The sequence below is a fragment of the Hemiscyllium ocellatum genome, chromosome 10, assembly GCF_020745735.1.
Source record: "Hemiscyllium ocellatum isolate sHemOce1 chromosome 10, sHemOce1.pat.X.cur, whole genome shotgun sequence".
Lineage (NCBI taxonomy): Eukaryota > Metazoa > Chordata > Chondrichthyes > Orectolobiformes > Hemiscylliidae > Hemiscyllium > Hemiscyllium ocellatum.
The window spans coordinates 50,549,361-50,561,684 of record NC_083410.1 but is presented as its reverse complement, the minus strand read 5'-3'; positions in this window follow the sequence as shown (position 1 = coordinate 50,561,684).

Sequence of the window (12,324 nt, the reverse complement as noted above, 5' to 3'; positions counted from 1 at the left end):
ACGTAAGTGGACAATGTAGTAAAGAAGGCGTACATTATGCATGCCTTTATCAGTCAGGGCATTGAATATAAAAGTTGGCAAGTCACATTGCAGCATTTAAAACTTTCTTAGGTCACATTTGAATCATTGTGTACAGTTATCCAGAGAAACTGGAGAGGGTTTACCAGGTTTATCAGGATGTTTACCAAGAAGCTCAGCACAAGCTGGAATGACAGCACCTCATTTTCCACTCAGGAACTTGACAGCCTACTGGACTCAATATCAAATTTAACAACTCTAGGGCTTGAGCTCTCCCATGTCTTTACCCCAACCCCCATACCAGGCCTTGTTATCACATAGTCTGCTAACACACACATCCCGTTGTTAGCCACTAACAGTTCCCATTATTAGCTATTCACCCTCCTATCTGACTGTTATCCATTCCTTTGTCTATCCAATTGTTCTTTCCTCTCTTTGGTCACTATCCTCACTTAAAGTTGACTCCTTACCCCCTCCTCCGATTCTACCTTCTGCATATAAACTGACATTGTCCTAGCTACCAACAGTTATGAGGAAGTGTCACTCAACTCAAAACATTAACTCCAATTTCTCTGCACAGATGCTGTCTAATCTGCTGAGCTTTTCCAGCAATTTCTGTTTCTGTTGCCAGGATTTTGCCTGGATATGAATGTATTAGCTATAAGGAGAGATTGGACAAACTTGGATTGTTTTCACTGAGCATCAGAGGCTGAGGGGTGACCTGATAAAAATACATGAAGTTATTAGAGGGGTGGGCAGGGCGGACAGTCAGAGACTTTTTCCTAGGGTAGAAATATCAAACATGAAGGGGCATAGGTTTAAGGTGAGACAGGGAAAGTTTAAAGGAAATGTAAGTGGCAAGTATTTTACATAGAGGGTGGTTGATGCCTGAAATGTACTGCCAGAGGAGGTGATAGAAGTGGATATTATAACATTGTTTAAAAGGTATTTAGACAGATGCATGGACAGGTAGGAAATAGAGGGATATGGACCATGTGAAGGCAGATGGGATTAGTTTAGAATGGCATTATGATCAGTACAGACATGGTGGACCATGGGACATTTTCCTGTGCTGAACTGTTCTATGTTCTGTTTACTACTGCATCCAAGCCTGCACTGGCAACTATCATTGCAATGCTGCTGCAAGATCACTATGCTCTCACAGACATGCACCAGCACATTGCCTAGACCAGGCTGCATCTCCACTCTCTTCAGTTGCTGTCATAATGCTTTCTTTTTCTGAACCTACCTGGGTGCTTAAAATATTCATGCCTTACCTTGCCTTTTTGCTCTTTGCCCCCTTTGCCAGAGATATCAGGTTCATATTATACCTGTTTGACCATCGTATTTAGCACTGACATGTAGGAAGAAAACTTGTCATGGATTGTAAGCAGTCCTGAACCAAGTCAAAGGAAGTAGCCTGCACTCAGGGAGTTGCAGCACTGAAAGTCAAAGGCAGCCTCTGATACCAGTTCAGAGACTTGGACACAGTCAATTAGCCACTTGGAGTGGTCAGAGTTAGGATGTACTCTTCATAAGGGGCGAAGAACCAAATGTTGGCCAGCCCACCACCAATCTCAACTCATTCTGCCTTTTTGTGGGCTGTTTTCCTCCTGGAATGAGAGTGGGGCAGGTTTTGAGGGAAAAGAAATTGGGTGGTCTAGCTATTACTTCTGGTGCAGGTCTTCCAAGTGAGTGTCTAGGCAGCACAGTGGGCATACCACAACAACAATTCTAAGCTTCCAGTTGCCTGCCATTTCAATACAACACCATGACCCCTGGCCAACATTTCTGGCTCAGGCTTGCTACAGTGCTCCAGTGAAACTCACCACGGGCTGGAAGAACAACATCTCTTTTCAGTACAGCCTTCAGGACTCAATATCGAGCTCAATACTTTTAGGGCTTCAGCATCTTCTCCCACATCCTTACCCCAAACCCCACATATGAGCTACTAACACAAACAATCCTTTATCAGCCACTAATGGTCCCTTATTCACTCTCCCAGGTTGACCTTTATCCAATCCTTTGTCCAAATATTTTCTCTCTAATTCCACCTATTGTTCACCCCTTTCCTTGCCCCCACCCACCTTCTGCATAAATATCAATCTTTTCCTAGCTACCACCAGTTCTGAAGAAGGGTCACGGGACTTGAAACATTAGCTCTGATTTCTCACCACAGATGCTACCAGGGTTTTTCCATCAATTTCTGTTTTCGTTTCCGATTTCTGGAATCCGCGGTTTGTTCTGTTTGTTTTTGCAGAGGGTTCACAAGGTTAGTGATATTGGGGACTGGGATGGATGAGAGCAAAAGAGGGGAATTGCTACAGGAAACAAAGAGAATGTCAGAACATTAGCCTTTGTGCGAGATGAGTACAGAAGCAGAGATAAAGTAAATGTGAGGTTTTGGAGAGAAGATGGTGGCACTTACATTGCCAAAGTGGAGAATGCCATTGGTCTTTCACATACATTTCTCTAGATAGCTGAGATTGCTTTCATATGGGGTGGTCCCGTCAGACCAGGCTAACATGGCTCATCATCGACTCACTAAATGTTCCCACTTTCTCTCTATGCCATTTGATCCCCTTAGCCCTAAGATCTACCTCCTGCTTGAACACATGCAATATTTTGACCTAAACAGCTATCCACAGACTCACCACTCTCTGGGTGAGGAAGTTTCATTTCATCCCAGTGTTAAATATCTACCCTATACCCTTAGACTGTGACACCTGATCTGGATGCAAATGTTCTTCCTGCATTTATGCTGTCTAGTCTAATCCTGTTAGAATTTTGCAAGTTTTAATGAGATTTCCCCTTATTCTTCTAAATTTCAGTAAATACAGTCCTCAGTGATCTAGGCTTCTTTCATTCATAAGTCCCACCAGCACCGAAATCAATCGAGTAAACCTTCTTTGCTTTCCTCAAATAGCTCCTTCTCAGATAAGGAGAACAAAACTGTACATAATACTTCAAATATAGGCTCAACAAAGCCCACTATTATTCTAACAAGACATTCTTGCTCCTATAATCAAATCGTCTCCCTATGAAGGCCAACATACAACCTGTTCTGTACCTGCACACTTACTTTTCAGCAACTGGTCCATGTGGACACTCAGATTTCATTGCACTTCCTACTTCCTCAATCTGTCACCATTTAGATAATCCTCTGCCATCCTATTTTTTTTCTGCTTAAACACATAATGCTTCATCTGCCATGCATTTGCCTACTCACTCAACTTGTCCCAATCACACTGAAGCATCTCTATATATGCTTCATGTTTCACTGTATCACCCAGTTTTGTTTCGTCAGCTATCTTGGAGATATTACATTTATTTCCCTCAGTAAATCATTAATAAATGGTGTGAGTAACTGGACTCCTCTGCGCAGAATCTAAATTGTCACTGCCTGTGACTAAGAAAAAGACCCTTTATCCCTACTCTTTTCTTTCTGTCTTCCCATGCTCTTTATTTGCAGTCTCTTGTGTGGTACCTTTCTGAAAGCCTTCTGAAACTCCAAGTAAACCACATCAACTGGCTCCTCCAATCAGCTTTATTAGCTACATCCTGAAAATTCCTGTAAATTTGTCAAATATAATACCCTTTTCGTAAATTTATGCTGACTCTTTCCAATCCTGTCTGTGTTTTCCAAATGCTCAGCTATTAGCTCTTTTATAATGTACTCAGGGATTTTCTCCACTATCAATGTCCAGCTAACAGACCTACAATTCCATGTTTCTGTCTACTTCCTTTTTTTTAAGTGTTGAGGTTAAATTGGTTATTTTCAATCCATAGAAACTGTTCCAGAGTCTATAGAATATTGAGAGGTGACCATTAATGCATCCATTGTTTCCGGGGCAACTTCCTTCAGTACTCTGGGATATAGATTATAGGGCACTGAGGGCTTATTGGCCATTAATTCCATCAAGTTACCAACACCACTCATATTCTAATACTGATTTTTCTCAGTTCCTCTCTCTCGCTAGACCCTGTATTCCCCAACATTTTTGGAATGTTATTTATGTCTTCCTTTGTGTAAACTGAACTAAAATATGCATTTAACTGGTTAGTCATTTCTTTGTTTCCCATTATAAGTTCCCTTGTTTCCAATCTTTTCTCTTCACATACCTCTACAAGCTTTTTCTGTCCATTTGTACATTCCCTGCAAGCTAACTTTCGTACTCTGTTTTCCCCTCCTAATCAATCCCTGTCTCCTCCTTTGCTGAAATCCAGACAGATTCCAACCCTCAGGTCTGCTGCTAGTTTTTGGCCAATTTGTGTGCCACTTCCTTGATTCTGAGTTAGCAGTTAATGAAGTGAGTTTGGTAAAATACAGTGAAACGGCAGAAATCCCTCCAAAGAAACTTGATGCAACTCTCAATTGGCCAAGAAAACATAAGATTCAGCCTGCTGTCTTTACTCAACAGATATGAATTACAGCAATGTAGCAAGCCACAAATCCTTTTGCTTGTATTTTATATTGCCACTTTCTTTACTAAATAGGCAAAACCTTTTTGACTATGGAATGCTTCAATGCAAATTTTATTTTAATCCAAATATCGCTGAGTCTGGGATTGTTGTACAATTTTATTTAACTTGTTATCTCATTGTGAAACTAGCAGCATTTGTTCTCCCAAGTTCTCAATTGCTGACACAAACCATATCAGAACTTTTATTTAACAGCTGCAGAAAATTGAAGGTTTTTGGGTTAAAAGGAAAGGTCTTTTTGGCTATGATAATGATACCATTTGGCTGCAGCTGTCTTGTAAAATAGGCATAAGGTGTATTGCTTTTGCTAAGACTGGCTATGATGTCTGTTTTAGGACCAGTCAAGGAAACTGGCTGCCTTATAACAGCAAAACCAGAGGTCTGCTGCAGTAAATGCAGCTGCCACCAAACAATTAAGCAAGAGACATCAGTTTCTAATTTTAATGTGAAGCCAGGAGGGATCATGAGAGGCAAGGAAGCAGTCCACAATTCAAAATGAAAACTGAATTCAGGACCAAAAATGGGTCAACCTTATTCTATTCCAGTAATTTAGTGAAAAGGAAGGAGGTGTTTTCACATATGCCTTTAAGAATGGTCACTGGTGGGAAGGGAGGATTTTAACTTGCGTTGGCTACCTTTCTGAGCAGGGACAGGTTAGTAGCCTCCAAGAACCTAACCTGAACCTGATCTGGAGTATCTCAGATTTCAGATGAGGGTCATGGGGAACAGTAGCAGCACCAACCGCAGCAGGAGCGGTACCTCTAGAACCTGCAGATAGTTTCTCCTTACTAACCTTCACTCTGCAGGACAGCAGGGCCAGGAATGGAGCTCCAGCTTACACAACACAGCCAGAGGATAACTGGTGTTGACTCCATTGAGTATCCTAAGGCACTGGTGCCTCAAAGTTCCTTGAAATGTATTTGTGCGCTTGCAGCTTCCTGGAATATGACTTGATAACAACAGTACAGGTGGGCACAAGTTGCCAGTGACAGACAGAGCCACCATGTTCATATGTTTATTTGTCTAGTCTTCCTTAAAATATTCTTCCAGCGACATTTGTACCATCTCACTGTCCGCTGCCCACAGTGCATCTCGTAGGTGACGGATGCCATGTTTACCAGAGTCAAGAGTTACATGCGCTTCACAACTGATGGTGCTAGTCAGAAAGAGCAGATCTGCTTCTCTGGCTAGGTGTCAAGTTTTCCCTGGAGTCATCAATTGTGCAGATTTGAAAATCAACATACTCCCAGCTCACCCATCAATGGAAAGGGAATTCACTTCATCTATAGTCAGTCAGTGTCCGGCATCCAGAAGATGCTTCATGCATGTCTGAGCAACATAGCCAAAGTGCTGCCATGACAGGAACCACATTACGAACACTCATTGCATTCTTGCCAAGGCTTGTAGAGATTTTCCAATCAACCTGTTCAGAGAGGTACTATTACATCTATGGGGCAGGTCAAACCTGAACTGCAGGCTCGTGGCTCAGAGGTAGGGACACCAAAAACTACAGCTCAACAGCTACCTCAAAGGTTTGTATATCCTTCCATAGGTTATGAGAACAAAATTGTGGGCCAACTGTGATATTACCAAGGTCCAATGTACATGTAATAACATTTCTCCATTCTGATACTCCAAGTCCATTAAAAGTAAAATTGCCAAAGTCTCAGACAGCCATAGGGCTGGTCTCCTCAATTAAGACCAGTGACCTTCTTATTAGTTCATCATCCAATCAACTGACATTTTCTGTGGAACTTTATTTTTATTTTCATTTCATGTAGACTGACCCCAGGAAATTTCAGGTTAACACTTACACAAGCATATGCAGAACCTTCTGAATTTCAAATATCCCAGTATCTGAGGATTTCAAACATGTTGCTTTTCTATATGTTTCCTTCCAAAGTGGATAACTTCACACTTTCCCACGATATATTCCATCCACTGTGTTCTTGCTCATTCAATTAACTTGGTATATATCTTGGTGCAGACTCTGTATTCTGCCCCCAACTTACCATCAATGAAAGTGTTCACCCTTTCATTTAGATCACTGACAGAGATGTCCTTTACTCTACAGAATATGTGCAAAAGGAGCTACATCATTGTGGTGTTAGATCGTATGGAACTGGAGCCTGGTTCTATCAGGCTCAAAGCTCTCTTACCATCCAGTGTGCATAGTTATGTCCAATAAAGTCAATTGCTGTTTATAAACAAGAGTGTAGGTCTCACTTTTCTATGGTATGTTGTTAAAGAACCGAAGGCAATAATGGGCATAATAAGTCAACACTAACATGTTACAATAATTAAAACTACATTTTGTGTTGCAATACAGTAAAATGGATTTTTAACTTTCTGCGCCTCAGTGATGTTGTTCTTGTTCTCTTCAACAAACCTGATAACTAATCACAACAGTGATCCACGTATCTAGACATGTGGTACCTTCATGGTCTTTTACCAAAGGACATCTCTCAGCAAGATTATGAATGCAGCATTAGCTTCTAATCTTCAGATTTTCAAAGTCAACCACACAAAACAATGAAGTGATCAAAGGGCTCTTAAATCTACTATACAGGTGCAGGAATTGTACACCATTGAGGACCAACAATAACAGATCCTGTTTTTGTGCAGATAACAGCAGTGTAGCACATCTTCCCTGGTAATGTTTCAAAATCAGCCTTCCATCATGCACCTGCATGTTTCTGATCATTTTCTGATCTCTGTACATAAATACTGACAAGTGCTGTCAGCCTTCCTGTTATCTTGACAACAAATGTGCCATGATCATCAAATGCACTTATTTGCAATTAACAGTATTTGGTAGAAGTGTTGAACTGACCTAAAGAAAAGCCCAATTGCAGGCAATTCTAACTCAAAATGTCTGACTTAAAATTGAGGAAGTATATATTTATTGCTGCAGCCATGGCTCAAAATTCATTAATTCTATTTAGAAACAGATATTGAGGGGAATTCTACAAGGATCTGAATAACGTGAGCTATAGTGTGATGTGTGGCAAAATCAGGCTACAAAGCAGTGAGGCATTTCAACATGGGGAACAACACTATTATTTAGGAGTTTACCACTTATAGGCAAGATTCTCACTAGGCAGCAGCGAGATGCTAATTGACAGTGATTGTTGTTTGTTAAATTCCTTGTTAACAACACAGCTTACATAATACTGTCATAAAAACTAAGGCAACCTGGTGGATTCAACTCACTGCTTCCTCCAAACGCTCTCCATATTGGACATTGGATACTGACATCACAAGTACCCTCGAGTAAAAAGTGAGGTCTGCAGATGCTAGAGATCCGAGCTGAAAATGTGTTGCTGGTTAAAGTACAGCAGGTTAGGCAGCATCCAAGGAACAGGAAATTCGACGTTTCGGGTCAGAGCCCTTCATTCATTCCTGATGAAGGGCTCTGGCCCGAAACGTCGAATTTCCTGTTCCTTGGATGCTGCCTAACCTGCTGTGCTTTAACCAGCAACACATTTTCAGCTCACAAGTACCCTCCACATGCAGCCAATGGTCTCCAGGAACCCTGATGGCACATCTCTGATCCATTTACAGGGTGCTTCTGCATTTTATTGCTCCACCAATCATTGCAATGCAGCAGTGTGGACACTGAGCACTAAAGACCATGGTCCCATCTCAAGAAGTAGACCAGATTCCATCTCTGGGCTGTTCAGTTCCTCTCATATCACACTCTCACTCAGAGCCTACCTGGATATTCACAGTAGCCCTGTCTTGCAATGAATTGTCTTGCCTTTTTGTGTTTGCCCCTCAGCCAGAGATACCAGGATCATATTACTGCACTCCTCAGTCAAGAATGTTAAACAAAATTTAGTAACAAATTACTGCAGATGCTGGGATCTGTACTGAAAAAAACAAATGCTGGAGATCACAGCAACTCAGACAGCATCCATGGAGAGACAGCAAGCTAACGTTTCAAGTCTAGATGACTCTTATCGGAGCTGAAGTAAGGATGGAGCTCTGATAAAGAGTCATCTAGCCTCGAAACGTTAGCTTGCTCTCTCTCCATGGATGCTATATGACTTGCTGTGATCTCCAGCATTTGTTGTTTTCAAGGATATTAACTTTTGCTCAGGGGTTTGCAGCACATTAAGCCATGTGCAGCCTCCGATATTGGTCCAGGCCCTGCTCAGGATGTACACACTCAGGGTTGTCACTGCCTACCAAGTGACGAGCAAAAAGGACAGACCACACACCACCAATCTTGACTCTTTTAGCCCTACTATGGGCTGTTTCCTTCATGAAATGAGAAGGATGCAGGCATTATGGGAGGTGAAAGTGGGGGCCATATTTATTACTTTTGATGCAGATGGGTAAGCAGGCAGAGTTGGTGCAGTCAGGCATTGGGGTGGACAACAGTGAATGAGGGAAGATGCTGCAGGCAATAGTGAGAGTGGTAGAGCATGAGACTAGGTGGCATGTTGTTGCAGTAGCAGAGACAGAGTGAGTGTGAGGTACAGGAAAGAAGATGAAAGAACTGACTTTGGCCAGTACAGAAGGACTTTAGCTTTTTTTTTGTACAGTGCTGGGCAGTCGGCTGAGGGAGCTTCAATCCAGGTAGCAACCTCAGCTCAAGCTGGCATGGTCTAGTGTTATGGCCTGCAGTGATGGTTCTGGTGATTGGGGATGGCTCACGTTGGCACCATCCATCTAGAAGGACCTCCAGGTCACTGCCTGGAAAGTGGGGGCTCATTTCTCCCTATCTGCAATGTCCAAGGCAAATGTCAGAAACCGTGCGGAGCAGCTTCAAACTGGCATTGCTTGCCAGGGTGCACAACAGCTTTTAAAGAGGACAGGGGCACAATGGAAACTGGTGAATTCTGTAATATCCACTGAGTTCTGAGTTGTTCTGAGAATGGTGAGTAACAAGTTGAGATGGAAATCGGATGTGAGAGTCATCATCGGGGCATGGTAATGAATTCATGAGGTGAGTTTATTGAGATATTACAAGAGATGACTAGGCCTTGCCATAACAAACAACTCCAAAAAAATTGATGCATCTCGGACTTAGCCAAATAAAATAACATTCAGCCCAATGTGTTCAACAAAGTCAAATAGAAGTAAGAAACAAATCAAAATAATTTATCACTACTGTAGTTTTACTCCAGTGTTCATTCATTTTTATTAATTTGTATATTTTTAAGTTCTCATTATATAACTGCAACAAAATTTTAAACCCATCAGACAGAAGTTTAAGCTATTCAACAATTCCAGACTAAGATACATAAACCTATTAATTCTCCAACATAGATCTGCGGAAAAGTAAGACCATGTTTTCCCAAGTGCTCTATAAAATTAAAAAATGAACATTATGTCATCATGCTTCATGACTGTCTTCTCCTTTATAAATGCTAATAACAGAAGCAGGAACACGTCGTCATATCCTTTGACTAATACTCCAGTAGTTCATACTAACCACATGAATCTTGCTGATCTAATAACCTCTCCCTGCTTTATGCATCTGCTCTTATACCTCCTACTCATCCATTTTTGGTGTTGACTGTTTTTCAAGTTTCCCATTTTTACTTTTCCCAGCTGTTTTGGGCATTCATTTTTGCACTTGATCATACCTAGCAACAAGACTTTGCTGTATATCCATGCATTTCAGAAATATTAGTCATGCCCCGATTCAAGGCCTAATACACCAATATAGCCAGTAATATATTTACATTAAAATAACTGTGTAATGATTTGTAGTTTTGTCCCAGAAAGCTTAATATTAGATGTTATTTAGATTAAATTAGATTAGATTAAATCAGATTACTTACAGTGTGGAAACAGGCCCTGCAGCCCAACAAGTCCACACCGGCCTGCCGAAGCACAACCCACCCAGACCCATTCCCCATCACTCACCCCTTCACCTAACTCTACAGACAATTTAGCATGGCCAATTCACCTAAACTGCACATTTTTGGACGGTGGGAGATAACAGGAGCACCCGGAGGAAACCCATGCAGACACGGGGAGAATGTGCAAACTCCACACAGTCGCCTGAGGCGGGAACTACAAGCATATTACCTTGCTATTAATTTGAAAGAAGTTTGAAAGATTTCTACTGTTCAAAGCCACTATAAATTTAAAGATGGCCTTCAGTTTATCGAAAGGGAGATAATGTCCTCAAGGCCATTTATTCAAATTAAAGTTCACTGTTCATCTACTGGGGGCCATTAATCTTTAACAATCTATCAATAACCTTGCTTAATCCATTTAATTCCCTGATAAAGATTTCAAAGCAACCCACAAGTCAAAATTATCCAGCGTGGTTTCAAAGCTACCCATGACCATGAGAGAATCAAAGAGGCCAATTTAAATATGCGTCAGCAGATGAATGGCTAGAAGTGGGTGTTAAATTATACAAAGCTCCAAATATGTGTTAACAGGCCTCCAAACTACCTATTTCCAAGCTAACAGAGTTGAAAAGGTATAGTGGGGGAATGACTGTAATGTTTTTTCACAGATTCCAAACCCCATTGGTAGTATACCTTTAAACCAGTCAAATGACATTGCAGCATGAAACATTCTGTATAAAGGTACCTACCTCATTTTCAGCACTCACTCTTTGTTCAGTCAGTCAGTTACGTGCATAACGTACAATAGTCAGCTAGCACAGAACTCTGAAGATGTGTATTACAGAAATGTAAATAGTTAGTGCTGTTAATAAATGTTCAGACATCTGTCTCATCAAAAGCTGAATCCCTAGAGTGTGTGCTACATGAGTCAACACACAGAGCAGTACTCAGATCATAACATATTAGCAGCAGTATTTCACCCAAGAAATTCCATCATGGTAGCATATCAGGATGGACAACTAATCGATTCAGGAGGCTTCCAATGCTGAGATTTGTTTACTGGTTTAAATGATCTAACAGTGGGCAACCAGGTCTCCCAAGAAACTGACAAGGAAAGCTGAGTGAACAAATCAGGTGCCTATACACGATTGTTTCATAGAACCCTACAATATGAAAACAAGCCCTTTGGCCCAACAAATCCACATCGATCCTCCGAAGAGCAACCCACCCAGATCCATTACCCCCTATATTTACCCCCGATTAATGCACCTAACAAGGCACATCCCTGAACACCATGGGACAATTTAGCATGGCCAATTCATCTAACCTGCACATCTTTGGATTGTGGGAAGAAACCAGAGCAAGCCCACACAGACACAGGGAGAACATGCAAACCCCACACAGACAATCGCCTGAGGCCAGATCCCTGGCACTATGAGGCAGCAGCGCTAAATGTTGACCCACTATGCCATCCTACTGAGTCACAAGCTTGTGCACTGCCACTGCAGACTGCCTCTGCTAATGCATGGAATTGGTGATCTGTTATGTGCAAAATGAGATGCTTAACCCCAAGCTCGACAATCCGCACAACAGTGGAATTTTAATCAACAAATCAAATGGGAGATAATGCCGAGGAGATTGTAAAACTTCGGAGTCAGTTTACCTGAATCTGATATTATACAATGTAGATCATAAGCATGGTCCAGTGAAAGGAATTGGGGTCCCCTAGTTTTCCGATCACAAACCCTGGTTTATTCATGCTATCTTTCTGTGCAATTAAAGGTGCACTTGTGTCATTTCAAGTCATTGATCTTGCCACCCCACCATCACCACTCTAACGCTCATTCAATCAACACCTCAATGCATTGTGTGAGGATCTTGCAGTCTAGATGGCGATTGGATCCTATTTTATGGACCTCATGTTACAGACAGTAGAGAGATGATAAGGCTGGTCCTTTTTATCCACCCTTCAACTAACCAAATACATATGTGCTTTAAGTATAAAAGG